Source organism: Pteronotus mesoamericanus, unplaced genomic scaffold (assembly GCF_021234165.1).
Source record: "Pteronotus mesoamericanus isolate MK-2021 breed Mesoamerican mustached bat unplaced genomic scaffold, CSHL_Meso_final contig_105, whole genome shotgun sequence".
Taxonomy (NCBI): domain Eukaryota; kingdom Metazoa; phylum Chordata; class Mammalia; order Chiroptera; family Mormoopidae; genus Pteronotus; species Pteronotus mesoamericanus.
In genome coordinates this window covers 14,452,159-14,479,887 of record NW_026555006.1, presented here as the reverse complement: position 1 = coordinate 14,479,887, position 27,729 = coordinate 14,452,159, and the positions used below count along the sequence as shown (strand labels likewise).

The 27,729-nt window shown below is 42.8% G+C and overlaps 1 long non-coding RNA gene and 1 pseudogene across 1 annotated transcript; both read left to right on the top strand.

Annotated features, from left to right (window-relative positions):
- Positions 1-1,551: 1,551 nt before the first annotated feature.
- On the top strand, positions 1,552-7,499 carry LOC129071080 (uncharacterized). Its single transcript, XR_008529208.1, has 4 exons — positions 1,552-1,633; positions 1,998-2,180; positions 2,644-2,740; positions 6,154-7,499. It is a non-coding gene; the product is annotated as an uncharacterized LOC129071080 (long non-coding RNA).
- Positions 7,500-25,716: 18,217 nt separating this feature from the next.
- Positions 25,717-27,376, top strand: LOC129071071 (eukaryotic translation initiation factor 4E type 2-like; annotated as a pseudogene).
- Positions 27,377-27,729: the final 353 nt, after the last annotated feature.

Here is a 27,729-nt window from a genome sequence, read left to right as displayed (position 1 = left end):
GTGACCTGTAGCAACCCCATTACTACTCAGGGCCTCAGTTTCTTCCCCTGTAAATTGCAGAACCCAGGTCGACTCTAAAGTCCATTCCTGCTCCGAATTATGAAATACAGAAAAGAAACCAGAAAGGAAACTCAAGAGAAACAAAAGTGAAAGTGCACAAAGGAAATATAGTAGTAAACAAAAGCACAAAATTTTATCTCACCGAAAAACGTGGCAGAGTTCCCAACTACCTTCCCGCCCCCACCCCCCGCCCCCAGCAACCATGAACACGGGACTTGGGAAAGAATGAAACGTCTATCACGCCCTCTGAATGCGAATAAGATCAGCGTAACCCGAATCCACCTTGCTCCAAGCAACTGTCTTCATAAACAATGCTCCCCGACCCTGAACGACCATTTATTAGAAATTTCTTCCAAAGTCGTCAGTCCTTGATGTATGGTCCGTTCCCACATAACAACTCTTCGGCCCCCATAAAACACACAAGGGTGTGTCCCACTTTAGGCAGAGAGAAAAAAAGGGGTAAAGAGTGGAAAGATTCGAATCAATATTAGATGCTGCCTGGCGTTGCCACGCTGCTGTCATAAACAACATAATCGAAGCAAACTATTCTAAAACTTGGGAAATACTCTATCATTTCTTTCCTCAGGTAAATAGCAAGACCTTTCTGAATGTAACCCAGAACGGTACATTCGCCCGGTATCTAAAGCCCCAGCTCTGGGGTGGTCCGACAAGTGGAGGCCACCAGAAAGGACCAAGCTGACAGCTTTACCCAGCGTTTGCGGAGGGTGTGAGACCAGGATAGGCAACCGCCATAGCTAGAGGGTGCGATCTGGACCCACCAATGGTCAGTGGGCTCCCTAAGTCGGAGGATGCTCCTTGTCCGCTGCGGAAGCCTCTCTTCACCGAACAGAGGGACGGACACACACACAGCGAACAGAGGGACAGACGGACGGACACACACACACACACACACACACATCCTTCCCTCGCAGTTGTGTCTCGTCTCTCTTTTGTTTTTCTCCCTTCCCGGTCATGAGACCCGGAAGTTTTTGTTTTTTTTAATCCCGTCTCTCTCCCTTTTCCAAACTCTACCCCCCCCCCCCAATCTATCACATGGCAGAGATAGAATAAAAACAGAAAAATGGCGACGGTCACGTTGTGGCGAGCCTTGCTGCGTCATTAGATATTCCTCATGCAAATAGCGGGAAGAACAAAGGAAGGGGGGCTCAGGACTCGCGGGGGCGCAGGTGGGTGTGGGGGTGGCGGGCCCGGAGCGGGGGCGACGGCGCGTGCGGGGGGCTGGGCGCCTGCGGGAGGCGTGCGGCCGCAGGGCTCCGTGCCGCTGAGTGTCTACGTCCGTGTGCGCGCCCGTGCGCCGCCGTGCAGCGCTGGCCGTGGGCGCCGGAGCCCGCCCGGGGGCGCGGTAAGCCGTGGGGCGAACAGAGGCGTTCGACGAGGCTGGCCGCGGCGCGCGCACACGCACACGCACCGCGGGGCTTGACCAGCTCGGCGCCCGCGCGGGGGGCGGGCCGAGGGCGGGCCGGGCGGGGGCGAGGGCCGAGGGCGAGCTGTTGCCGGTCGCCTGCCTTCCTTCAGCCACCTGGGGGGACCTCACGCAGCTCGTCATCTCTGGGTAGGTAGTGGGGCTCCAGGGAGGCGTCGCGGGGCGGGCTTGGGGCTCCGCACTCCTGCACGGACTTAGAGCATGTTGCTTGGCTGGATTTGTTGTTGTTGCGGTGTGTTTTTCTTCCTGCAGGGTAGGGGGGCGACCTCGCCCAGGGGCATTTCCACGGTTTCCCGTAGGCCCTAGCTGGGATGTCAGACATCGCGCTGGATGTACCAGGGCACGGGTGGCCCCCGGGCGCCCCGCTCCGGCCCTCTAGAGGGGGAGCTGCGCGGAGGGGCGGGGTGGGGTGTGTGTGTGTGTGTGTGTGTGTGTGTGTGTGTGTATGCTAATGTTGCGCACTCGTTTTTCCTCTACCCCCGCCTTCTTCCAGGGTGCTGGCGTGGGTCCCTCGAGGTCCGGCGGCGACTGTAAATAGAGCCTGGATGTTGTTTACATGAAAGATCCGGCGGGAGGAGTCTGCGAGGAGGAGGCGGAGGAGGAGGAGGGAGGGAGGAAGGAGAGAGGAAGACCGGAGTCCCCGCGGCGGCAGCGGCGGCGGCGGTCCGGGTTGAGGGTGAGCCCCGCGCATTCCAGGGATGGGGCGCTAGCACGAGGCTGGGACGTTGGACCCTGGGGTAGGAGAGAATGGGCGCGGGACGGGGAGATGGGGCTCTGTCACCGTGGCATTTTTAGCTTGCAACCTGCCACGCAGATTCTACCGGGCTAAAGGGGAGAGGGTGTGTAGGGAGGGCGGGGAAGCCTCGATTTCTCTTCACGTTCATTCTCTCAGCTCTAGTCTTTTCCCGCTTCTCTGGCTCACCTGTTTATTTTCATCAGCCGGAGCTTGCAGTTTTGTTTTGTTATTTTATGTAGTCATGAGAGGCTGTTTCTTTTATTAGAAGCATTATTGGGGACGGGGGGTGTATTGCTGTAATTTATGCCGGTCCAGGTCGGTTTTCCAGAAGGGGGAGGGGACTTGGCGGAGACCTCCTGATCCTGGCCTTAGCTGACCCGAGGGCTTCTCCTTGCCATCCCAGGCCAAGGAGTCCTTTCTCTCACTCTGCTGCCCACTCGCCAGAAGCCACCTTCTTGGAGAAGGACCACATCTGTGCTTATTCCAGCTTTGGAGGAGAGGTGAGCCAAGAAACCGGGGAATCCTCTGTTCCCCAGAGCTTTCAGCCAACCCCTATCCGAGAATTGGCCAGAAACTGCTTCTTTCACCTGCTGGTTGCACTGGGCACAGCTATCCCCCTTCCTGGCAAGTTTGGTCTACAGATGTGCTGGGATTTTTTTCTTCCCTCTGGACCTGCAGCCCACCAATCAGCGACTAACTGCTGCATTTAGCTCGAGAGACAGAGGTGACCCCCCCCCTTGTTGGTTCAATGCCGTTATTTATTCCACACTGGGTTTTCTAATGGAATCCTCAGCTGTCCCCCTCTAGTTCCCTTCATTTTTCCCCTAAGAGCTTAACCCAGAATCAGGCCTAAGCAGTTTCTGGCCCTCTTTCCCTGGGCCCCACCCTGGCCCCTCTTCCTTCTCCAGAGCCAAATACGCCTCCCAAAGCAGAAGGCACACCCAACCCGAAATCTAACCATACAAAAGGGAGGAGAAAACAGTAGAAAATAAGAGACCCAAGGGTCTCCTTTCTGTCTTGAATGTCCTCCATAGCATTTCCCTCTTCAGACTTCCTAGATTTATAATCCCTTTATTCTTCTTCCCAGCTGTCCCTCCCATCCTCTTTGTCGGTAGTCCTAGGATAGATATTTGGGGAGGTGGGGATGATGGGTGGAGAGAGAGGTCATCACCCTTGTTCCCTGGATTGAGGCATTTCCTTCTCCCAGTCTTTTCATTTCTGACATACTTAAAGAGTAAACTATGTAAATATGTTTGCATGCTTATTTGAACTTGTTTTCTTGCTGGCTAATGAATAGCTGGGAATCAAAAGGGAGTGAGGTGAAACAGATGAGAAGTGAATATTCCCCCTAGTTTCCACCATCTGAGCATCCCCAGAGTTGCTGGAGAAGACCCTTGTGTAAAAGCAAACGGTCTCCCTTCCATGACATCACCCCCTAAGCCCTTCCAACTTTAGCTTCAGAACAGGAAGAAGGCTCAAAATAGAACTACCTTAGGAATCCAGCTCCTTTAGAAGATCAACTTTTAAATCAGCTGCAGGAGGAACACTGAACTTTGACATAGGGAGGGAAAGCTGTAGTGTTTGTAATTGAATCCTTTGGGGAAGGGTGGGGGGATGCTTTTCACGTATATTCAGAAAAGCTTCTCTCAAGATAAGTTGGGTACCTAGACCAATGAATGATTAATAGGATAGTTCGAGATTCATTTATTGAATTATTCATATGTTTCAGTATGTCAACAATAATAAGTACTGTTCAGAATGATTTAAAAAGGGGCTCCTAGAAGGTAGGCTAGAGAGTTGGCCAGAGATAGAGGAGGTTGTGGGGGTTAGGCTGGGGGGGGGGCACTTGAAGAAGGTGAAGAATCTGAGGATGCAGTGACCACTACTGTGAGTATGGAAGTTGAGAGCCTCTTTATAAACAATGGCCATTAGCTTTTGAAGGGTGAGTAATGTCCTGGACAGAGAGGTAACGATTTCAGGATTTTCAACCCTTACCTCAGAAACAAACTATCTCTGAATCTCCCTGTCTCCATTCTTTCCCTGAATTCAGACGTGCCTTTCTCTTTGAGCTAAAAGAAGTTACTCAGTCTTTGGAAGGAGCTGCTTATTAAGCGATCAGCTCTAAAGTATGGACAATTTAAGTAAGGATTAGTAGTGGGGCAGAATATACTTGGCATAATTTGGGCACCAGGTGGGTGCTGTAGGAGGACTTGCTACTGAACGTGTAACATCTTTTAATCTGGCTCAGGTTTAAAAGAATCCAAGTAGCCACTTAGGCATGTGGCTGCCAAGCACCTGAAATATGGCCATGGTGAGGAGGACTAAATTTCAAACTATATATAATTCTTTAACTTGACACATGGTTCAGGTATTAGAAAATGTAAGTAAATTTGGAAACAACTTGGGCATGTGCATGGACTTTTTAAACTGTAAATTTTATACAGTCCAAATACAGACTGAATATTTCTGATGAGTTTAGTGTTCAAATTGATACGTGTTATAAGCATAAAATATGCTCCAGATTTCAAAGATAAGTACAAAAGAAGAAAGTAAAATATCTCATGAAGGTATATATGCACACATGCACATATATATGTGTGTTTAGATTTTATGTATTTATTTTTAAAGAGAGGGGAAGGGAGAGAGAAAGAGGGTGAAAAACATTGATCAGTTGCCTCTTGCATGCCCCTAGTTGGGGACCTGGCCTGAAACCCAGGCATGTGCCCTGACCAGGAATCAACTGGTGACCTTTCGGTTCGAGGAGTGAGTCCCAACCCACTAAGCCACACCGGTCAGGGCGAATAATTTTTACATTGATCACCTGTTCCAATGATAATATTTTGGTTATACTGAGTTTAAACATATTGTTAAAATTAATTTTATCTGTTAATTTTTTTAATGTGGCTACTAGAATATTTTAAATTACATACGTGGCTTGTCTTTTTGCTGGCCTAGAACATCACTCCTGCTCCATGGATTAATTTCAAAACAGGTGACTGCGTGACAGTTATTTCATGTTTATCAATCATCTACTTTCCATGTGCAGATTTGGGAACCCTACAAGTTGTTATTACAGTATTTGAGACCTAATAGTCCTGCTTTGCAGATTTCTATGCAGGACTTGGGTCCTACTCGAGGTCAATAAAATGTGCAGGGTACTAGAAGGGCTAGTGAGGGAGGCATGGGAAAATTTAAGTACCTACACATCTGGCTATGGCTGCTTTTGTAAAAGGCTCTTAGGCATGCCAAAATATATCAGAGAACAGTGGGTGGCACAGTAACAACTATGACACCTGGCAGCACCTTAGTGATTCCACTTACCACTCACCTTTGTTTATTTTCCCTTCCTCCTTCATTTACTTTCTTTCCCCATTCCCCATCATAGCTCCTCTAGTGGTAATTGTACTCAGAAGGTTGCTGACCCATTTCCTCCAAAAAAAAAAAAAAAAAAAAAAAATACAGTGCTGATTTTGAACAGATACAATGCCGTGCCGGGGGTTTGGTTTTGTCCCACGAGCTTCCGTATGGTACTGGAAGAGACTTCGGGGCCATTTAGTACTGTCCTTTACATGTTCGTGTTGACAGACCGTCAAGTACCTTGCCTAAGACTATACCTACAGAGGCTGGCATTAAAGCGTACGCTTTGTTGATAACCTATTTAGAGACTCCCTGAGAAATGAAGAGGTTCATCAATTAATCAAATGTTTGTTGAGCTTGCACTTTGTGGAAAGGATTGCTACTACTAGTGTCGTGAAGGGACATGAAAACAGTCTCTGACTTTAGGAACAATACTGTTGATTTAAGTAAATAAGAGATAAACGGTGCTAAATTAAGTTACAGTATAAGAGCATTTAATAACGAGTATAGCCCCACTGTGGCATATGTTACAAGTAGAAATGTGTTCATTTTACAGATGTAGAATAGAGGATCTGAGAAAGGTGAACTCTGCAGAAAAGAGGAATATAATTGTGTTTCTGGAACAGCCCCCGGTTCTAGAATTGGAGGTCAGTACAAGTCTTTGGTATTGCCCCTTTTAGCTGCCTGTTAAGGGAATTTGAGAATTTAAGACCCAGCATTTTTAAATGGCACCGCTGCAGTAATGAGATCATGAGTTAATTGGAGACAGGGTTTTTAGAGATGGTTAGCTAGGGGCACATCATTTTAACTAGTTACTCTAAGGGTATAATGCCAAGGTGAAATCAGAGTAAAAGTGACTTGTCAGCAGATTGTAAAGTCCAAACTCTTGCGGGGGGTGGGGGTGGGGAAATGGGATCTAGAGCAAAAGCAGAAAGTAAAGTAACTGTGGAGTAGACAGTTGGACTAAATGTATGCTGAGTGAACGTGTAAGGGGTAACCTATATAACAGAATTTATGGGCCAGTCCATTTATTTGTGAATTTTAGTCTCCTGGAGACTTTTAAAGCAAGAAAGTGCATTCCTCTTTCTGTCTGTACGTTATTGTGAACATCGGTCTTTTCCTCCAGGTGAACCTGCTAACGTTATGAAGCATGAGACTATGTAGAGGTCAGTGCTTAAAGTAGGTAAAACAATGACACCCCCAGTTTATGCTTCTCTGTGAGAATTGGGGCAGACTTTGCACAGGGCAGTGGTCCTTAGCTTTTTCTTGCCTTTTCAGCCTATTTCTCTCTCATTTTAAAGTTTCCTGTTAAACTTTGGCACAAGTTAAATTCAAAACATTCTTAATAGTGCAAAGCTTTGCAATAAAATGCAAATACACATTCTCTGCACCTCTTGCAAAGCAGTATTTTGTTGACAGTACATTCTTACAATATCACAGTTTGGTCAAATTTGCGTCTATTATAATGTCACTGAGTTGAATTATGGTTTTCACATTGGGGGAAAAACTCACACTTCAGTAGAAGACTGGTAGATTTAAATTAACCTATTTTAGTTTAAAAGTATTTTCAAATACTTTGTATTGCTAGCAGCTTACTGATACTTCCAATTATTTACTATATAATCAAAATCATTATATTTTCACTTTCAGTCCATAGATAAGAGGGACATAAGATGTTTTTTGTATGTATTTTAAAAGCAAGTCCTTTAGTATACCAGTTGCCAGAAGTACTCGATTTTGTAGATGATAATATTCAGTGCCTGCATCATGAAGAAATTGTTCTCAGTTGTATCACTTTTATGATAGAAGAACTGAATTTAAAATCAATTTACTCTCTGGAGGAAAGCACTTTATATCACTTTCTTTTTCCCTCTGTTACTGCACGCTGTACTTTCATGCTGTAGCATGAGCACCTGCATTCACTTGTTTTAAAATTAAAACAATTCTATTTTTATGAAGAAAAATTTATGAAAAAAAATGTTTCTGGTAGATTAGGGTTTCTTTTTAAATGAACATTTATAGAGAATAATTTTCAAGAACAAAACACTTTTGAAGCGTTTATTAGTACTTATAAAATACAATTCTAAAAACCCATAGTTTTCTTCCTTGAAACAGTTTTAGAATTATTCTGAGAGAATATTAATTTCAGGAACTAATCTCAGAGTGGCAGTTTGCTTTTTATAACTTGGTCTCTTGGTTTTTTAACCCCCAATTTAGAGTGAAAAAAATTGAAAGAAGAGAAATATGAAATAAAGGAAATATCCTTTACTTATTGTACTACAAATGTTTAGTTGGTCTTGGCTAATAGAGTGAATTTCAACTTTGTAGTATATTACAAACATTAAGTTCATCTTTGTGTACTTCATATTCAGACATTCAGTTGCACTAGTATTCAGTCCTACAGTCTAATAATTAATAAGTACATCAGTGCCATTTATTTGTTCCCATACTTACCCTCCCTCCAGTATTGAGTATTCGTCTTTTCTAAAGTGGACAGAACTTGTGCCTAGAAAATGTTTAGGTGCTTATCTTTTTATCCTTTTGATGGATCAGCTATCTTACATGTTATTCTCAAATAATCACAATATCTTTGTTCATTTAACAGATGTTTATAATTTGGGTGAAAATGTGGAGCTATTTCCAGGAATCTTACTATGTTATGGGATCCAACTTTTTCTTAAAAAAATCTTCGTTGCCCTCTCGTGTTTTAACTTTGTATTACATCAGTTAGCTAAGACCTAGGCAATGACCTCTTTAACTTTTAAATATTTTTGCACTTTAGAGAATGTTGTTTTAATTTGTGTGTAGGTAGATTATTTCTTTGAATATTACTTTTCTGAACATAAGGTCAGTTTCATAGTGCATAAGTTAATAATTGAGCTAGAATCATTGTACTCTTTTTCTTTTTACTTTTGATTAAAAGAATTGATTCATCTTCTGACTTGAAGTACAGTGCTTAATATCTAATTTGCATATAGTGAGTCTTTGAAACTGAGCAAATACCTAATTGAAAACATAATTATTTTTCAAATGTCTGTCAAGTTTTACACCTATTGTGAAATAACTTGAGAACTTATGACTGATATGGAAAAACAACAAATGAATCATGGTTTTAATAAGTCCATATTCTAAAGCCTGAATTCCAATTTCAAAATCTTTTTTGTCCTTTTTTAATAAAAGTAAGAATCATCCCTGAAATGACTTCAGGGTACATCTCAAAAGGTACAGGTAATTTCAAAGCATGTGATGTGTATATGTTGATTTTTTAAAGAAGGCATTCCGAAGGTTGTCAGTGATTCTTGTACCACAATTGTAGGACTGACAGCGACTACAGCGGAAAACACCCTGTGCTGTGCTAAATACGTAATTATCAGTGTCATCAATTCGAGTACATTCTTAGCCCTCAAAACAAGAACAATGTCTTTTTTTTTTTTTTACTAATGTACATGTCTTAAAGCATAAAACCCATACTGGTTTCTGCTTTATGAGATGAGATATTCAGAAAACTAAAAATCTTAAGCAAAAAGTGGATGTTTTCAGAAACCTTTTTGTTTGTAAATTGTACAGTCTGAATATCCAGTTGATGGAGGTGAATGACCAGGTTGGGGTAGAGAGAAAAGCCCTGGGCTCAGTCATTAGACATAGATTTGAGCCCAGGTTCACCATAACTTAGGGTATGGTCTCCAGTAAAATATCTAACCTCTGTAGGTTATTTTCTATCTGTAAAATGGGCTAATGCTATCTAATGTATTTCCAGAATCCTTTTTTGATGAATTAATAATTCATTGGCAACCCAACAGGGTTCTTGTGAAAACCAAATGAGATAGTACATAGAAAATTATTGACTGTCAGAAGTGAAGTATTATTGCTGTTTGATTGGGAGAACTTTGAGAGCAGGGACCATGTCTGCCTTTTTTTCTTTTTTTTAAATCCTCACGTGAGGATATGCTTTTTATTGATTTTAGAGAGGAAAGGAAAAAGAGAGAGAAACATCAATCAGCTGTCTCCTATAGGCTCTTTCAGTAGGGATTGAACCCACAACCTGGGTAGGTGCCCTGACTGGGAATCAAACCCACAAACTTTTGGGGTAGGGGACAGTGCTTCAACCAACTGAGGCACCCGGCAAGGGCCGTGTCTTACTTATCTTAATTACTTAAACATCCAGAAGTGGTCTTGGAACATTGTAGTCCCTCAATAAATATTTATTTCATGAATGAGGTCGAGGATAGAGTCAGTGAATCTGTGCATGGAAGAAATACATTGTGAAACAAGCTGGAAAGCTTACTGCATAATCGTGTTTGCTCATTCTCATTTAATGTGTATAAATCATGTGTTCGTCTTTCATTCTGTTATAGTTCAGCTGGGCCTCTTACTATTTCAGCATCACCATTTGCAGTTTTTCTTCTGCTTCCCTCATCTTGAACCAGAAGGGGATCTTTTAGTCTTTCACTTCATGGGGGGGCCTTCAGAGGGAGCCATTCGGTCACCCGGAAAGGACGCCGCCAGCCAGCACAGTGACTGACAGGCTGCCCTGGCTCAGTTATCACAGTGCTGATGCTGTCCATTCTAAAGGTACAGTACTGTGATAACTGAAGGATGGCAGCCATCTTGCCTTCCATCAAAGGAGCCATCGTGCCCAGAAAGGAAGACAGAAGATGAAAAAGGCATGTGAAACAGGTGCAGGGATCCAGAAACCCTCTCACACTGTTCTTTTATTGTACTTACCCCAGTGCAAAGGGAATGTTTTTCCATCTGTCTTTGCCTTATTTTTAACACGGGGTTAAAGGGAGTTGGGTAGTTAGCACAGCAGTGTGAAGACTTGTGCTGAGTGGACTTGTATTATGATCTTTGGGACTTTTAGGAGACTGAGATAAGTGCTGAGTGTGAATTAATATTTTGGGAGGGAAGTTCAGAGAAGTTTGTGCCATTTTTATAAATGTAAATGGTAACCTAATTAGAGTGGCTTGGCACTTGTCAGTATTACCTGTTCAAAGTGAAATTCCACTTACACAGGGAGAAGGAAAAAACCATACATGTGGAACAGTATTGATACAGTTCAGCGGTTTTCAACCTCATGGCACAGACAAACTAATTACTAAAATTCTGTGGCCCATCTGACAAAAAATAGATATAATGTTGACTCATTGACACTGAACAGCTATCGTGTGGCTGTTGTCATTTTTTTCATTGGATAATCAAAGGGAAAAGAGGTCAGTGCCCCTGACTGCAGCAGTCAGGTATTGCATGTTTTAAAAATTCTGTGGCAGAGTGGCTGAAAATCGCTGATGTAATTGATGAATAAAATTCAGTCTTTGTGTTTAAGGAATGGGTATGGACATAGCGTTTTTTTCCCCAAGAACATAAGTGTTTAAAATATACTGTTATTTTTTTTAAAAAGTGTCTGTTGAATGCCTGTGTAATTGCTGTTAGTGTCACCTTTACGTGAAAATAAAACATTATTTTTATCAACTAGTTAAGGACCACCTTGCAGTGACATCTCTAGGATATTTTACAGAGCACACATCTTCAACCTGCATCCTATTCGGGACAGTATTGTGGGGTGGGGTCATTAGAGAAGCCAGGGTTTCCAAGACTCCTCAGACATGGACAGCATCAGGTGAGAATCAAAGTGCATGACTTTATCATATGTGAGATCGCAGCTGACTGCAAGCTCAGGTAATTTCATGTAGTTTAGGCTCAGTGCCTAAACAAGGATCTCTTACCTTTTCCCAGGCTCATGTCTATATCTGGGAGCCTCCTGTGGATGGCTGACTGGTGAGGAACCCAAAGCAGTGTGACCCATGTGCTTGGGCACAGAGAACAAGGCCTGTGAAGGTCAGGCCCTGCTTGGACCTGCCAGTTACCACAGGGTGACAAGAGCCAGTATGAGGGGAAAAACGTGTGATGTTTTAACATACAAGAGTCCTAACCCACTAATCAGCACAGCCCAGTCGTTGTCTTAGACTTGGGCCATTAGTAGTATAAAGTCCTTCACTGAAACAGTAAGGAAAAAAGGGAACAGGAAGCAAGTGGCAATTCACACAACTCTTATCCTCACGTCTCCTCTTGCTCCTGAAGAAGTAACCCCTTGAGCCACACCTGCTTGTCCCTGAATTGTTATTTTCCACGCGGCATTGACCACACGATGGCCTGGTACTTTCACATGTCTTCATATATTTAGAATTTCTCTAAACTGCAGCTAGACTTACGTTTTTGATTAATTATAAGGAGCAATGGCTCTGCCCAGTTGTGTGTTATCCCACCAGCCCCGCTCCTTTAACAGAAAAGGAATTTCTGACAGAAACCCTGGAAGAACTTCTAAGAAAGGAAAGTTCTGGGATCGGTGAATTCTCAAGTAATTTGAAACACTCCTGATTTTTAGTAGTATAGCAGGTGGAAAAAAGTGCTTCAGGGAGTGAGGTGTTGTGCAATCATTGGCCTCCATGAGCATTTCACCACCTTCCCTGATCTTCCTGTTTTCCTGTTAGTAGTTCCATAAAAAATTAGGTTTCATACTTACCCGACATTGATGTCGGGATCCGCACCCTAGTCTGTGGGGTGTTACGAGGTGAGAATTGAGTCCATTTCTACAGATGGAGCCATACTGGGTCCCACTTCCTGTCAATAGGGAAGACTGACGCTCAGTCTGCTGTAGGAGCTCCAGGAGGCTTGCCTTGACCTGGAATCCTAAGCATCTTCGAGGCAGTTCATAGAAGTAAAGTGTTCGACAAGTTAAGCGAGGAGTAATGCGAGAGAAATCTGATGGGGTTTTTCCACTGCTTAGATTAAAACATACGAAGTCTGTTGGTATATTCGTTGCATTCTTCAGTTTAGGTATGTGAGAATGGGAAGAATAGAATAAAGATAGAAATACCGTATGATCCAACAATTCCACTTCCGATTATATACACAAATGAAAAATCTCAAACATACTTATATACCAGTGTTCACAGCAGCGTTGGTCACAATAGTCAAAAAACAAGCTACCCAAATGTGTATTGATGGGTGAATAGATAAGCAAAATGTATGTACATATAATGGAAGGTTCAGCTTTAAAAAGGAAGAAAGCTAACACATTGAAAATATAGATAAACCTTGATAATGCCAAGCAAAGCATGCCAGACACAAAAGGACAAATACTGTGTGATTCCACGAGTATGAGGTACCTAGAGTAGTTACTTCATAGATCCAGAAAATGGAATGGTGGTTGCCAGGGCCGGAGAAAACGGGGATTGAGAAGTTAATGTTGAATAGGTATGATTATTGGGAAAGATGGAGAACGTGAATATGAATGGTGATGGATTCACAACAGTGTGAATGTACTTAATGCGACAGAAGCATGCTCTTAAAATTTGTGGAAACAGTAAATTATGTCTCTTTTACCACCAGAAAAGCTTTTCAGGACAATGGCACTATTACAGCCAACAAAAGGATTTAGTTGATGGCTCTCTTGGTCTTAAGTGGTGAAGATAATTGCTATTGTGTGTAAGCAATTAAAATGTAATTCCCATGTCCTTGGCATTTGAAGTTCTCTTCTGGACTGTTAGAGGTATTTCCAAGGTTTCTGACAGCATAGCTTTAAAATTTTGTGAGGTATAAAGAAAACTGTAACAGAGAAAGTATTGAAAGAATTAGAAAAAGACCTCAACCAGAAATGAAATGATGGGGCACCGCTTGATGGCTTTAAGCCTTTTCTGGTGAAATGCAGCAACTCTCTGGACCTCACCATGCTCCACCTCTTTGGAGTTGTGGTAAAAAATGAACATATAAATATATACACAGCCATTTTGATGACTAAAGCAGCATTCAAATGTGGTATATTATTTATCCTTGAAATGTAGAAGTACACTGAAACAATAGCATTACATTTTTAAGCTGAAGTTTTAAAAAACATTCTAATTACCCTTGCAACTCGTGTATCATTAGCCTCATTGAAAGGAGCATTCCATAGCTTGCTCTTGGCCATGAGGATTTTTCTGTTTGTTATTTTATGTTTAAGTTTGAAGGAAAAGGAAATTAAAAGCATATGGACTACAACTGGATGGCAGTAACTGTCTCTAAGGGCCCACGTGTTTCACGAGCCATGGGTGAAAAGCATTCGTTCGTAGTCCTGTCTGCTTCATCACAAAGCTCCTACTTGAGGTCATGTTTTGGGAATCAGATTCAGTTGCAGGAACTGCCCCCACCAGATTCAGTGCAGTCTTCTGCCTCGTTCACACCACACAGAGTTCTCCCTGCCGCACCATTTCAAATAGTGTGCTGTGCCTAGAACATTTTTTAGCTTCTCTGGATAAACCAGCCGATTATAAATGTGCCACACATTTGTCTATACCACTCTTAAACTGTTATTTTTTCCAGGTGGTTTCTATACTTGACACAGGGGGACCTTTTACCTTAAAAATTGTTTTCTTAAAACTGCATCCATGTTTACACAATCGTCATCTAAGACAATTCACTCTCACCATTACCAGTCAATTTTTACTGCATGAATTCTTCATTAACTGTGAGCAAGAGTATGGGGAGCACCAAAAAGCCACTTTGTATTTTACATCCATATTCGAAATATGAGGATTCCCTATGGAAGAAAATGCCAAGTGTGAGAACTTGTGCCTGGAACATTCTCAGCTGGGGTTCTTCATATTTAAATTGAAAGGGCTTGGGGTTGTTATACATTCCCCTAGTTTAATACATGTTAAAACAATTCACAAAATTGAAAATCAAGTAAGCGTTTGGACTGTTGCTCTTGTTTTCCGTGCAATTATGAAGAAACGGACAGTGGTATTAAGAAGTAGGAAGATGTAGAGAACAGTTCCAATTTAGTGGGAAATTTGTTTTTACTTTGTACCACTCTTTTTGTAAATGCAATTCCAGGCATATTACTTAGACTGCCATTGCTTATTTTTGGTTGTCTTTTTTCAATTTTGAATGTCTTTGGACTGGGAGTATCTTAGGGTCAGTTGGGGTAGTACCTAGAGCATGTTGCTGAGGCCACACCTGGACTCCACAGAAAGGAATGCTGTAACCGCCGGTCCATGCCCACCTGTTATCCACTCCTGGTGTCTGCCATAGGCATCAGATTGAGAAGCAGCAGTACATTTGCTGACCCTTTTCTAGAATACAGGATTTTTAGTGTATAGATGTAGATCCTCTGGGAAGGCAGAAATTCTCGAAGTTGTATTGATAGGACTAGATTTCTGGGAAGCTATGTCATTAGGAATGTAGACACCCTTTATGTAAAAGAAAGCATTATAAACTAGTCTACTAGTGTAATGTTTAGTGTTAGGTCTACACATGAATCTTTCTCATTTATTGTCACTCGATTTCTGTTTTGTCTAAATCCAGACTCGCCCATCAGGTCTCAATTTAATCCGATAACAATTTGCCATCCTCTAGTAGGTAGTTTGTGCAATCCTTTGTGTAATTTGCATGTGTAGAATTTTGTATAAGTAATAGTAGCAAATAGCTAGAAGAGACCTTTTTTCTTTTTTAATTGACAGGATTATTTGCTTAAGGCCAGTCAATATTTGTTGAGTGCCCTTGTACCAAAGCACTCATTTCATTCTAATTCAAATCCTCAAAGAGTAGAAGAGTTCTCTACTTTGCACATTGAAGAACCTGCCTTACCAGGGTTACACACACCGCTGGTAAGTGGGAGAGCAAGGCTATGAGTCCAGAACAGAAAAAGTATAAGAAATGAACATAAATTAATTCAACTTTGTCCTTGAATGTTGATTAGCAGGTGAGGCTTTGAGAAGAAATTAGACTCCACATCTGTAAAAGTGCTTTAAAAACTTACACATTATCCTCTGTGCTATCTTCCTCCATCCACTCCGGCCAAAATCTGATGCCATCTCAGCCATTCAGGTAGAATTGCCTGTTTAAAGTGAAAATTATGTCATGACACCACTTTATTTTAAAACCCTCTAATGGCTTTATTTTGGGATCAAGACTACTGTCCTTACTATGCCCCATGAGGTCCCAGATGGTTCATACCTACCTCCCAAGTCCCATCTCCTGCACCCAGTTGACCTTTGACCTAGAAATCAAGATGCTTTCTACCTCACGTGCATTTCTTTCTTGGGATACCCTTACCATTCACTGCACCTGGTTATCTCTTATTCTTCACTCTCTAGTTAAGTATCAATTTTTCAACCCCCTTTCCTGACACCCCCAACTATGTCCAGTCTCCTGCACTTCAGTGAACTTGTGATAATTGAATTATGTAGATTGAGATGTATTCTTCACGTCGCATTAGGCTGTGAGTTCCGTGAGGGCTGGGACCATGGTTCTCTCCATTGCTATATTCCCCGAGCCTGTCACAGAACCTGGCTCGTAGCTTGCAATAGAAATCTAAAGAGCGAGTTGCTAAGTGGAGTCTCTCCTGTTTCCTACAAATGAGTGAGAAGAGCCTAGGGCTAAAACAAGGTGTTTGAAATCCCCACTCTTTTGTGGTCAGAGAACTGCAGCTCTGTGGCCGTCACTTTCCTACAGCACTTTTTCTAAAGGGGTCATTTCGGCAGAGCCAGCCCTTCAATTGCCCTCGTCCCTCACCCCCATATAGGAGGGTTGTAAGGTAAGGGGAGAGGTGTCACCTTCGGTGCAACTTTCCTCAGGGGAACATTGAATTGAGAGAGAATCTTTTGTCTGAAAGCTGGTGAGCCAGTGTCTGAGAAAGAGCTCCCTATGCCTAGACCCTGCAAAGCTAACGAATGGAGTGGGAAGAAAGGTGCCACATTTGATTGGACTAGGATGATAGGTTTCTTGGATGCTGCGGTCTCAAGTGAATTCATAGAAGGTGTCTTGGGATTTAAGCTTTCTGGCTAGTGTCCCACAGTAGAGCAGCTCTTGCCCCGCTCCTTCAACACATGACTGAACCCATCAGTGCATCTCAACAAGGAATTAACAGAGGTGCCCTGGAGTGAGCCAAGATATGGACGGTATCTGACTTACGGGCCTTTGGCCAGTATGAAAACTCGCCCCCACCAAGGTGGGGTGATTCACAGAGGGACTCTCTTGAACTTCATGAAAAAGTGAGCCAGCATTTTCTTGCAGAGCATTTTTCAAAGATTGCATTTTAACAGAACCAGCTCTCAAATTCACTGTGATAGTTCTAGAGAATAAGCTCAGGGAGAAGGGGAGGGGTGGGAGACAAGAGACCACCTCACCACCCCCTCCCCCTCCCCCAAGCCCCAGGGCCTCAAGCCTCACCTCGGGGAGACAGGTGCAGAGCTTTATATTAAATATGAGATTGAAGTCTTAATCAAAATGAAACGCTTAGCTGGTAATAGGGCAACTGAGATGTTCTTACTACTCGAAAGAAGAGAGGAAGTTAGAACACAAAAGTCAAAGTTACTGGGTGTAAAATAGTTTTATGTTTTTATTCCTCACTGAGTTGAATTCAGAACAGTTAAAATTATTCATTAAATGGGGAGAAGGATTATAAAATATCCCTTCAGGAAGGAGGTTGCACGTCAGCGTTTACTTTCCCAGAAAGTCCCTCCACCTGCTACTAAAAATGTGTGAAGGAATGGAAATAACAACACAGTCCTAACACTTCCAGTGGTCTTTTGACTCCCACTACTGTCCCCTTGCCTTTCTCCAGAAAGCAGAAGGCAATTGAGCCAGACAGCATAATCCAATAAGGAAATTTATTTTATTTTATTGTAATTTTAAAATTAAATTTCCTGGGATGATATTGGTTAATAAGGTCATATAGGTTTCAAGTGGACATTCCCATGATACTAGGTCTGCGTATTGTACTACGTACCCATCACAAGTCAGACCATCTTCCGTCACCATGTATTAGGCCCCTTCCACTCCCACCTCCTTCCCTCTGGCAACCACCACATTGCTGTCTGTGTCCATGAATTTCTTGTAACTGGACTTCTGGCACATTTGGCTGAAGAAAAGTTGTATGAGGGTAGATAGAGATTATTCCAATGATACCTCTAGGTTATCATACAGTGGTGTGAGGCCAAGACACGCATGTCTTCTGCCATTCTTTGTGACCAAGAGACTCACTAAGAATATAACAATGTAGAACACAAAAATTAAAACCTGTAGATGTACTTGCCTTTAATAATGCTGGTCCTATCTATAAATTAAGTCGTAAATAACCAACAGAAACCTACTTACTAGTTGTTAGTCCCATCAATATACCAGCAAGGATGGAAATCCTAGAGGTCATTTGGTCTGGTGTTTTTCAAACTGAAAAACTGATTTAGTTGAAATCAATTAAATGTGTTTGGGCCAGCATTTAAAAAATAAAATAGGATACAAAATAACAAAGTACATGGGATGTAATAAGGATGACTAAGTCGTTTGCTTGATTGCATGTTTGTGAGTTTGTGTACTGGGACACAAATGTATTTTTCACTGTGGTTTAAGTTAAGTTCCTAAGTCACTGATCTAGATTCCAGATCATTTTATTATGTATTGTAAATTTTAGAACTGAAGTCCAGAATGGCAAAGAGACTTGTCCAAGGCCAGCAGGAACAGAGTAGAACTTGGATCTACATCTCAGTCTCCCGGCTAATGTTTACTCCTTTTCTCACCAGCCTGGAGGCAATAGCAATAGTAATAGCCAATACTGAGTGAGTGATTACGTTGTGCCAGACACTGCATTAAATATATCATCTTATTTCATAGAGAAAGGGGTAAATTGGCTTTGTGTTTTGTTTCAAGTAAATGTTTGTGACTAAACAGCGACTGAGATCAGTGTTGTAGTCCATGACCAGATTAAATACAGAAGTTGTGAGTAAACATTGGAAGTTTTTATAGCAATTTGTCAGAATAATTTTATGTCTGTTGGGTCTAGTAATAAAAACATTGGCTTGCATTTTATGTCTTTAAATTTTTTTCTAGCAGTTAATTTTTATTGTGTTTTATAAAAGCATTAGACTATGATGGATTGGTAGTGAGAACAAACTGGTCCTTCACCATGGATACTTAGTGAAGCACTGACTTACACCCAACAAAATTGACCTCCTTGTTGACTGATGCCTCTTTCCTCCATTTGAAGTGCCAGGTGGTCTGTCACAGCTACCCTTAGAAGGGGCTGAGATCTGCCTGTAAGCCCCCTAACAGTAGAGTAGGTATTACTGTGGTATGTAGAGTGCTTGGGAGGAGGGACTTCCAGTTCTAGAAATAGCATCCCCTTGTGTTGAGAGGGCTAGTGGAAACTGCACTAACACCAATAAATATCCCAAAGATTTCATTTACTTCAGAATTTCCAGAAAAGGGTCTGATAAGGATGTAAGTTTTGCTTTCCCCCTTCTGGGAAAGCAGAAAGAGCCCCTTCCTTGCAAAGCTCTCCCTATGAGAAAAAGTTCAGCACAGAACAACTTAAATTCTCATTTCCCAAGACTCCCAGCCAGAGTGGTAAGAAGCAGAAGGACCATGCCACAGAGGTCTCTGGGAAAACAGGGCTGATTAAAGGGAGCCTGTGTATCTCCTGGACTCGCAGGCTCTGTGGAGAGAAGCACACTTCATAAATCCTTTAGGACTGCTTGTTGGCTACATCCTCAGGTTTGTACAAGAACTGTTGCGAGTGAATCAGTATGTCTTTGTTTGCATCTTCTGGAATTCCGAAGATTGCAGCCAAGGAGCTAGCAAGGTTGAGCACTGGACTGAGCATTTAATCAGTTGAACATTTCCTTATGTTTTCCTGGTTTGTTCTCATAACAAGTGACCTTGGTCCAACTCCTAGCAACATGTGATCATGGAATGTTCCCTCCTGAGGGATACTGCCTGGTTTTTTCATTCTGAACACACTGAACATCTCTTAAAGAGTCAGATGAGAGGTTTTTTTGGGGGGGTGTTTGACAGTAATAATGTAAAGCTAACTGTGTTGCTGTGTGCCCAGAGTTTTACATATGTTATTGCAAAGTGTTGAAACCACCCTGGTCAAAAACTAATGCTTAGAAAAGTTAGGTGACTTACCTGATGTAATGTAGTTCAAGCCCCAGTTTCTGTGCTTCTAAATTTTCTACAGGTTTTTTTGAGCATCCTTGCCTAGAGGAGTCAATGCCAGAACCCCAAAGTCATGACATTTTCACTTAACTCCTTTCTTCCACCTGAACCACTGTTCAGGATCCACTTCCTTTTGGTTTTGACTTTGAATACACATACTTGTTGAATAATTTGGGGTGGGATGATGCATTGAACTCTAGGTCCTGAAAGCCAGAAGTCCTCATGGTAATAACAGCCAACATTGAAGACTTTCTGTTGAACCTGCCTGTGCTGTAACTTTGACCTGCATTGTCATGCCTAATCCTTTCACAGAACTGCCTTCCCATGCCTCTCCATTTTCCTGCTTTGTTTTCTCATAATACTTCTACCTAGTATGTTCACACTAACACTTCACTTTACTGTTTCGTGCTACCCCCTCCCCACAGGAATGTAAGCTCCATGAAAACTGTGTTTTTTAGCTCAATAAAACAAGCCCCCAGCATGTAGAACCAGGCTTGGTACATAATAGGTGCTCAAATATTTGTTGAATGAATGAATAAGCAGTTCTTTTAGGTAAATATCACTATCATTCCTGTTTTATAGGTAAGGAAACTGAGGTTTGTGGTATTAAATAATGTGCATGAGATGAAAGCTTTTTTTTTTACCTAAAAATTAATTTTTGCATGTTAGTAGTAATTAAAGCTTCCTTTTTCTACAATATTGTTGGAGTGAAAAATGTAACAAAAAAGAGGTTGGTTTGGCACTTCAGGTACCCACCTTAGAGTGCATGAGCAATACGTAATTGCTGAATATGCATGTTGGACCTCTTATCTACAGTAGTAACTATAGCTAATACTAAGTTTAGAAAGATATTTTTCTTTTCTCTCCTATTGTGATGCTCCCAAGTTAACACAGTGAAGAAAAAGGTTCACATAAATGACTCGCTAACACAAGACTACTGCTGCTGGTGGCGTTGTGGGCCTCTCATGCGACAGAATCGCAGAGTTGTGAAGACCTTAGGGGATGTCTAGCCCAGCCTCTCCTCCCCTCTGCATCCCCCAGAGATTTTGGGACTCAGGTCCTCCTCCCTTGGACAGCATGTTCCACTGATGGACAGCTGCATTGCCATGGAACGACTGCATTGTCATAAAATTCGTTGTATGGAGCTGAAATTTATCCTCAGGTAACTTCTATCCATTGGTCTGAGTTCTGCCCTCCAGGAAATGATATAATAAATGAAGTCATCCTTTCACATCTCAGCCCTTAAAATATTGGTTTATTTGTACTTAGGTTTCTCGTGTCCTAGTCCTTCAAACATTCCTTGTGTGGCACCTTTCCAGCCATTTTCCCACCCAGGTGGCTCCCTTTGGCATGCTGTCCGACCTGTTCATGTCCAATTTAAATGTTATCCGGTCCTGCAGGTATGGTATTGGAATTATATCCATTGTTTTTTGGCAGTCACACCACTCTGTTGGTTCCCCCACACCCCTGGAACCTTTAGTGTGAACTATCTTCGAACTCCAGTGGGAATAAAGTACTGCACAGATGGAGCCACTGATTGCTGTTGATTATGAAAAATAACAGCGATGTCTGTGGACACTGTCTTCCATTTCACTGTGCACTCCTGCCACACCCAAGAAGCTTATGATGAGAACAACCGTTTATTGAATTCAGACTGTGTGTAAGACACTGTCCTATTTAACTTGCTAAATAAACAACTGTATTTGTAGATAGTATTAAACTCTATTTTATATTTGAGACTGAGATTAGGACGGATTAATGTGTTTAAGATCACAGTGTTTGTAATTGGTGGAGCATGCTTATGAATCTATGTTTGATTCTAAATCCCAAGCTCAATAACCTGCGTTTCTAGGAGTTACAAAGAGGATAAGCTTAGCTATCCAAGACTCCTATTTTCATTCACTCTGAAAAAACAAGCACAAGGAGATACTTTAAAGGAGTTGGGATATCTTCTTCCTATTCTTTGAGAAAATAAAACAGGATACAAATTCTTGTGTTTCTATTCTGTGCCATTTGTTTCATATCTTCTTACCTCATTTAGTTCTCAGGGTAATTCTATGAGGAGAGCTCTGTTGTCAGTGTCATTTTACAGGTGAGGAAACCGTGGCTCAGAGAGGATAAAGCGAGGGGACCCACAGAGCTAGCTGAGTCCTGAGGCCTTCTATCACATTATGCCACCTTTCTCGTGGAAGGTTCTTAACTCAATGTTAACTGCCTCCCTCCCAGTGGTTAACTGGCTAGACTATCACCCATAGTGATTGTCCCCTCTCCTCTCCTGTCTAAATGTCCAAACTTAGACAATTACCAAATTACCTAAGTGGGAAAGGAGGAAAAAACCCTTACCAAATTAGATGATCATTCATTATTAAAGTTTTCCTACATCTATAGCTTTGGGCCAAGGAGTCACCAAGTAAAAAGGTTGCATAAACTAATGTGGCCCATCGTGCACCCTTCCTCTCCTGTTGTTTGACCCCATCCATGAACTCATGGTGAGTGTAGCACCTGATCATTTAGAGATGCAATCCTTGAGGGTCATGACCCACCAGCCTTCACACTGAATTAAATAACTTGCCAAATTACAGCTACGGAAATTATTTAGAGACCACTGGTAGGAATCTTGCCAAATCACATTACTAATCATTGCATTTGTATAGAACAGAAATGTCTACAAAAACACTTTTTGCTTATGGAGTTCGATTTGTTCCCCTCAACCTGATAACAGGCTGGGCAGGGGCTGGTTGCCCTATTTTACAAACGGGGAATCAGAAACTCAGAGAGCCTAGGAGACTTAACTCAGAGCCTCACCATGTCTAGGGCAGAATCCAGACACAGCCTGTTCAGGCTGTGAATCCCGCACGTACTGCGTTGTCCCTTCCCTTCACTCCTCTCTTGAACTGCGCACAAAACTTCATGTACATCTCTGCCCTTGCCATTAGCCTGTTGGCTAGGAACTGTCACCAGCTCAGAAGGAACTGAGCTGGACCGAGCTGGACCAAGCTGGAGCTGCTCATTTTTTTCAGGCGCCACTTCCCAAGCCATCTGGTCGTTCTGACTCCACAAAACAGATGCGATGGTTTCCAGGTTGTCGTCAGGCTTCGCCATCCCTTGAGAGCCCAGTGACCTTCTGCAGCACCATGCTGCCGTAAGTGTTCTTTATGCCTAGGCAAGTGTCTGTGCCTATGAATCCTAAGATCACACTAACCATGTGAAAAACTTTCAACTTCACTTCTCTAAGGTGGACAGTAAGTCAAGAAAGTGCCCTGGAGGCCAAGGCTTTCTTGTATGTTGGCTCAAAGAACATTGGATCTAAAGCTTGTTCGACCTCCCCAGTCCCAGGGGCAACGGGCTCCATACCACCCAGAGGAGAGTCAGGCCTGCTGACCACCCCTCCAACCCCGTCCTTGTCTCTAACCCCCGTCAACTACTGATCTAGTCTCCCTTTCTAAAATGTCATATCAAGAATGTTATATGAATAGAATCATATAGTATGTAACCTTTGGAAATGGTTTCTTCTGCTCAGCATAATTCCCTGGACATTCAAGCCTTCTTATAGGGTTTTGTTTTTGTTATCTAAAGTCCATACAATACAATTTTTAAATTTATTATTTAGTTTTAAATAACTTTTAAAAATTTCACTTAGGTTCTTGTTTCATTTTTAATTAACCAAAATCCATAGCTAGGACCACTTCCTAGCCAGGAGAACTTGTGTATTGCTTAATCTTTCTGAGACCCCATGTCTTTACCTTTAGAATGAGCATAATAATTAGACTTCTAAATTAGTTTGATGTCCTAAATTTTCAGGGAGGAAAAGCACCCATATTCCCTTCATTAATGGAGGATTATTGGAAAGGTCCAAGACTATGCCTTCTTTAGCCACAGTCACTTTAAGCCCCAGTACTTTGAGGATTGGAATAAAGAGCAGGCCTGGTGCATTATTTGGGGGGGAAATGACATTGGATTCGATGATGCACCTTTTCTTTGACTCCATGTCATTCTTACTGTCCAGGAGAAAAGATTTGGCTGTTTCCAATACAGAGAACCTGTAATGGGCCCATGCCAGGCCCCTTAAAGGCACTGTGTTTTCTCCGGGCCCTGTTGGAGACCCACTAGGGGAATCTCTAAACCTCTTGGTCTGGCCCTCAGACAGACCAAAGATGGAAGTTGCCTTGGGAGGTGATGCCATGCCACTGGAGGTTTCAGGATGAGGCCTCCATAGCAGATGTGGGGCTAAAAGCAGAGAGTACAACTGATCCCTGGTTTAGTCTTTAGTAGATGAAGGGTGGTGTTTACCATATTCTACATAGTACAAAATGAAAAGTCCCCATTTAGTCAACATTCTCAGAAGGGGACTTTGGGTTTAAAGGCCTTTAGGGCTTAATGGACCCCGCCCATAGAGGACAGGTGTTTCGCAGAGTTGTTATGAGGAGCGAAATTCAATGTCCAGGAACACCTGTGGCCCACTTTAAAGCCTTCCAGGCACTAGTAAATTCACAAAGTCACCTGATTTAATATGAATTCAGTCGCATTGAAGTAGCATACTGGTTACGTGCCACTGGAAAGGAAATTTGTGTGTGTGTTAAAAGAGCCTCGTTTGTGAGAAGTAGAGAAGGTTAAACAGGAAACGTGTGTGTGTGTGTGTGTGTGTGTATGCATGCGTGCGCGTGCATGCATGTGCATGTGTTTCTGAAAGCAGGCAGTAGAGTTCAGTACAGAGCTGGAAACGAGGCCCCCGGTTCTTGGAACTGTCTGTGGCAGGAACATGCAGACCCAGATGATAGCTTCTGGGTTTCTGTGATAAGAGTTACAAAATGGCCAACAGGTAGGAACAAAGGTCAATCACCAGGGACATGTAGGCTCCTGGGTTATGACATAGCATCTAAAACAAATACAAGTCATTTAAAGCCCACAAATTCTAGCTCCTCCTCAGACTCCACATTTGAGATGTAGAAAGGAACTAAACTGCATCTTATTTAATCTAGCAGTCTCTTCCCTTTCCAGCTTTCAAAATAAGACCTTTTAGGTCAGCCTCAGACTGGGGAAATGAGAGGGTCAACCCCCTGGGACGAGCCCATGCCCCTGAATACTGTGAATAGCTTCTTCCATTTGGCAGGGATCCGCCTCATCTTGGTAATGAGTACCTGCCGGCTGCCCCCAACCCCCTGCTGAAGCCAGCCTTCAGGAGCACAGGGGGAAGTCTGTGTGTTCCTGAGCTGCTGTGTCTGAGCACCCAGCTCTGCCTGGCATCGCTGGGCATTGACACTTTGGAAACTCCTAAGATCACAGATCCTCATTTTCCATGATGAATCCTACTGTCTTGATTTTGTGGATCTGTCATAGGAATATATCTATGCATATCCCTCTCTGCCCCAAAACCAGGTCTTGAGTGCCTCTTCACCTATTGTGTTCTCTTTTGTCTCGGTAATTGTCATATTTTCTTGTCTTTCATGATTTTTCTGTCAGCTCAACCAAAACGTGAACTCCTTCCGTGCAGGGACTGTGTCCCTCTTCTTGGGATCCCCTGCCCCTAGCAAAATGCCTGGCACATAATAGGTGCTCTATAAATGTTTATCAGCTGAGCACAGAAGAACCAGAGTGCATCCACAGGAAGGTGAGCAGGCTAGAGAAGGTCCTGGAATCCAGGTCACATGGGGAGCTGTGTGCTTGCGTGAGAGAGAGGGGTGGGGAGGGAGGCTAGGCTGAGCAGAGTAACGGGCCCCTAAGGATGTCCATGTCTTAATCCCTGGACCCTGTGAATGCATTATGTTACATGGCAAGGGGGAATTAAAATTGCAGATGGGCTTAAGGTTACCAATCGGACCTTAAAACGGGGAGATTGCTGTGGATTATCCAGGTGGTCAGTGTAATCACGGGGTTCTTAAAAGGAGGTGGAAGGGTCAGAGTCAGAGGAGACACGATGACAGAGGCAGTGGCCGGAGTGACACGGCCATGAGTCAAGGAATGCGGCAGCTTCGAGAAGATGGGAAAGGGAGAGAGCAGATTTCTCCCAGAGCCTCCGGGAGGAACACATGTCTGCTCACACCTTCATTTTAGCCTAACAAGGACCATTTCAGACTCCTACCCTCCAGAATTGTTAGATAATAAATTTGTCATTTTAAAAAAATTTTATTGACTTTATTGGGATGACATTGGTTAATAAAATTATATAGGTTTGAGGTGATGATTGTACAATACAGCATGTATATTATATTGTGTGTTCACCACCAAAAGTCAAGTCTCCTTTCATCATCATTTTAAATTTGTATTTTTGAACCTCTGAATGTGTGGTAATTTGTTAGAGCAGAAATTGGAAAATAATACAGAGGCTAAGCTGGGGTGGGGGTTGTGGAGGGAACCTCAGGAAAGAACCTAACAGCGTGAATCTGGAGAAAGAAATGGCCATGTGGCAGCACCTCAGCATCCAAAGAGACTCCAACTGAATCACCACAGATCAAAATTAGTTGGCGGTAAGATCGGCATTGGCTAACAGCTCAATATTTGGGAAGCTGCCTCTAGCTTCCCAAACTGTAAGTATCTTTAATAACTTGGGAGAAACCACAGTAGCGCATGGTGTAAAAGTCAGTCAGACCTGCGGTTGAATTCTCTGCCACCCTATAACCATGTGATCTTAAAACAAGTTATGTAACCTTTCCAAGCCACAGTTTTCTTATCTGCAAACTGGAATAAATATGTTTCTTAATGAGGAGGGTTGTGAAGATTAAATAAGATAACACATGTAACATGCTTAACATATAATGCCTGTCACATAGTACACAATAATTGGTTTCCATTACTAAAAATAATTCACACAATCTTGGGAAACAATCAGAACAGGGTTTGAGGCATCCGTATCCATCCTGCTGTCTGGACCATATGTAGAGTCTGTGGTGAGTTCTGGGAACAAAAGTCAAAGAACAACCGGGATGGCTGAAATGCCCCAAATCAGGTCAGATAAAAACAATATCCAAAAGAATGGGGACATGAAGCTATTTGAAATATTTTCAGGACTGGCTATGTAATTTGTGGGGTCCAACGCAAAAATAAAGGAGTAGGCTCTCGCATTCAAAACATTAAGAATTTCAAGATGACAACGGGAGTCCTTCTAAGCACAGGGCCTTATGCCCAGTTTCACACCCCCCCGAAACCAGCCCTGTATATTATCACGTAAGAAGTGATAGATTCACTCTGTGAGGCAGTGGTGGCAGCAACAGCAAGAAGATGAACAAGTTCAAGTTCTTGAGAGATAATTGTGGGGACCATGATCAGAATGAAAACAACACGTAGAAAGATGGTGAGAAGGAAGCAATGGAATGAGGTGTGTCCGAACAGCAGCAAGCGGAAGACTGTTGTGTTGTCCCTGGACCCACCGAGCATCCCCTGCGGTACAACCACATTTGCTGGTGCTCCAGGAAACTCCTGGTGGGCTCATCAGCTCACAGCTGTGAACAGATTGGTACCTTGGCCTCTATGGAGCGGTTCTGGGTGTTTTACAGCAACACAGTACCTCCCTAGAATCTGACAGGTGACTTTTATCTCTTCAAAGAAAGAAAGAAACCTGTGTCGGAGGGAATTAGCAAATAAAAATGGTGGCAAGTAGATTACTTGGCTGCGCGAGGGCTTGGCACCCCGTTATGGGGAGGATGCCATCCTGGTCGTGTTGGGGGAACAGTTCGTGCTTGGGGAGATCTGTGTGTCTGTATTTCAGGAGGTTTCAGGCGGTTGCAGGAGGACATAATTTCAATATGGAGTAAAATTGGTGGCAACCTAGCAACTACGATCAAAATCTGATGTGTATGTTTACGGTCCAAATGGGTAGGAGGGCTTCAGCCAGTCCTCCCATTGGCTCCCTGAAGGGACATTCCTGAGCTGCATGTTCCCCATTTGTCCTCATCCTGGAGGGCGGATTCTGCTAGACCTCCTCCAGCATTGCTGACTTCAGGAGGCAGAAAAATGAAAAATGTGACTTTGTAACAGATAAACGTTCTTTTAATGGCATTCTGTGGAGGAGTATTCAGCCTTTTGTTTGCTATGTGCTGTCCAGATGCCTCTTAGACATTCTTTTGCCCTCTTCTCACTCTTCCCAGGCTATGTGAAAGGCATCGTGACCATGTGCACAAGCCAGAGCTGTTGCCTGAGAGTTATCATTATTATGAATGCCTATGTG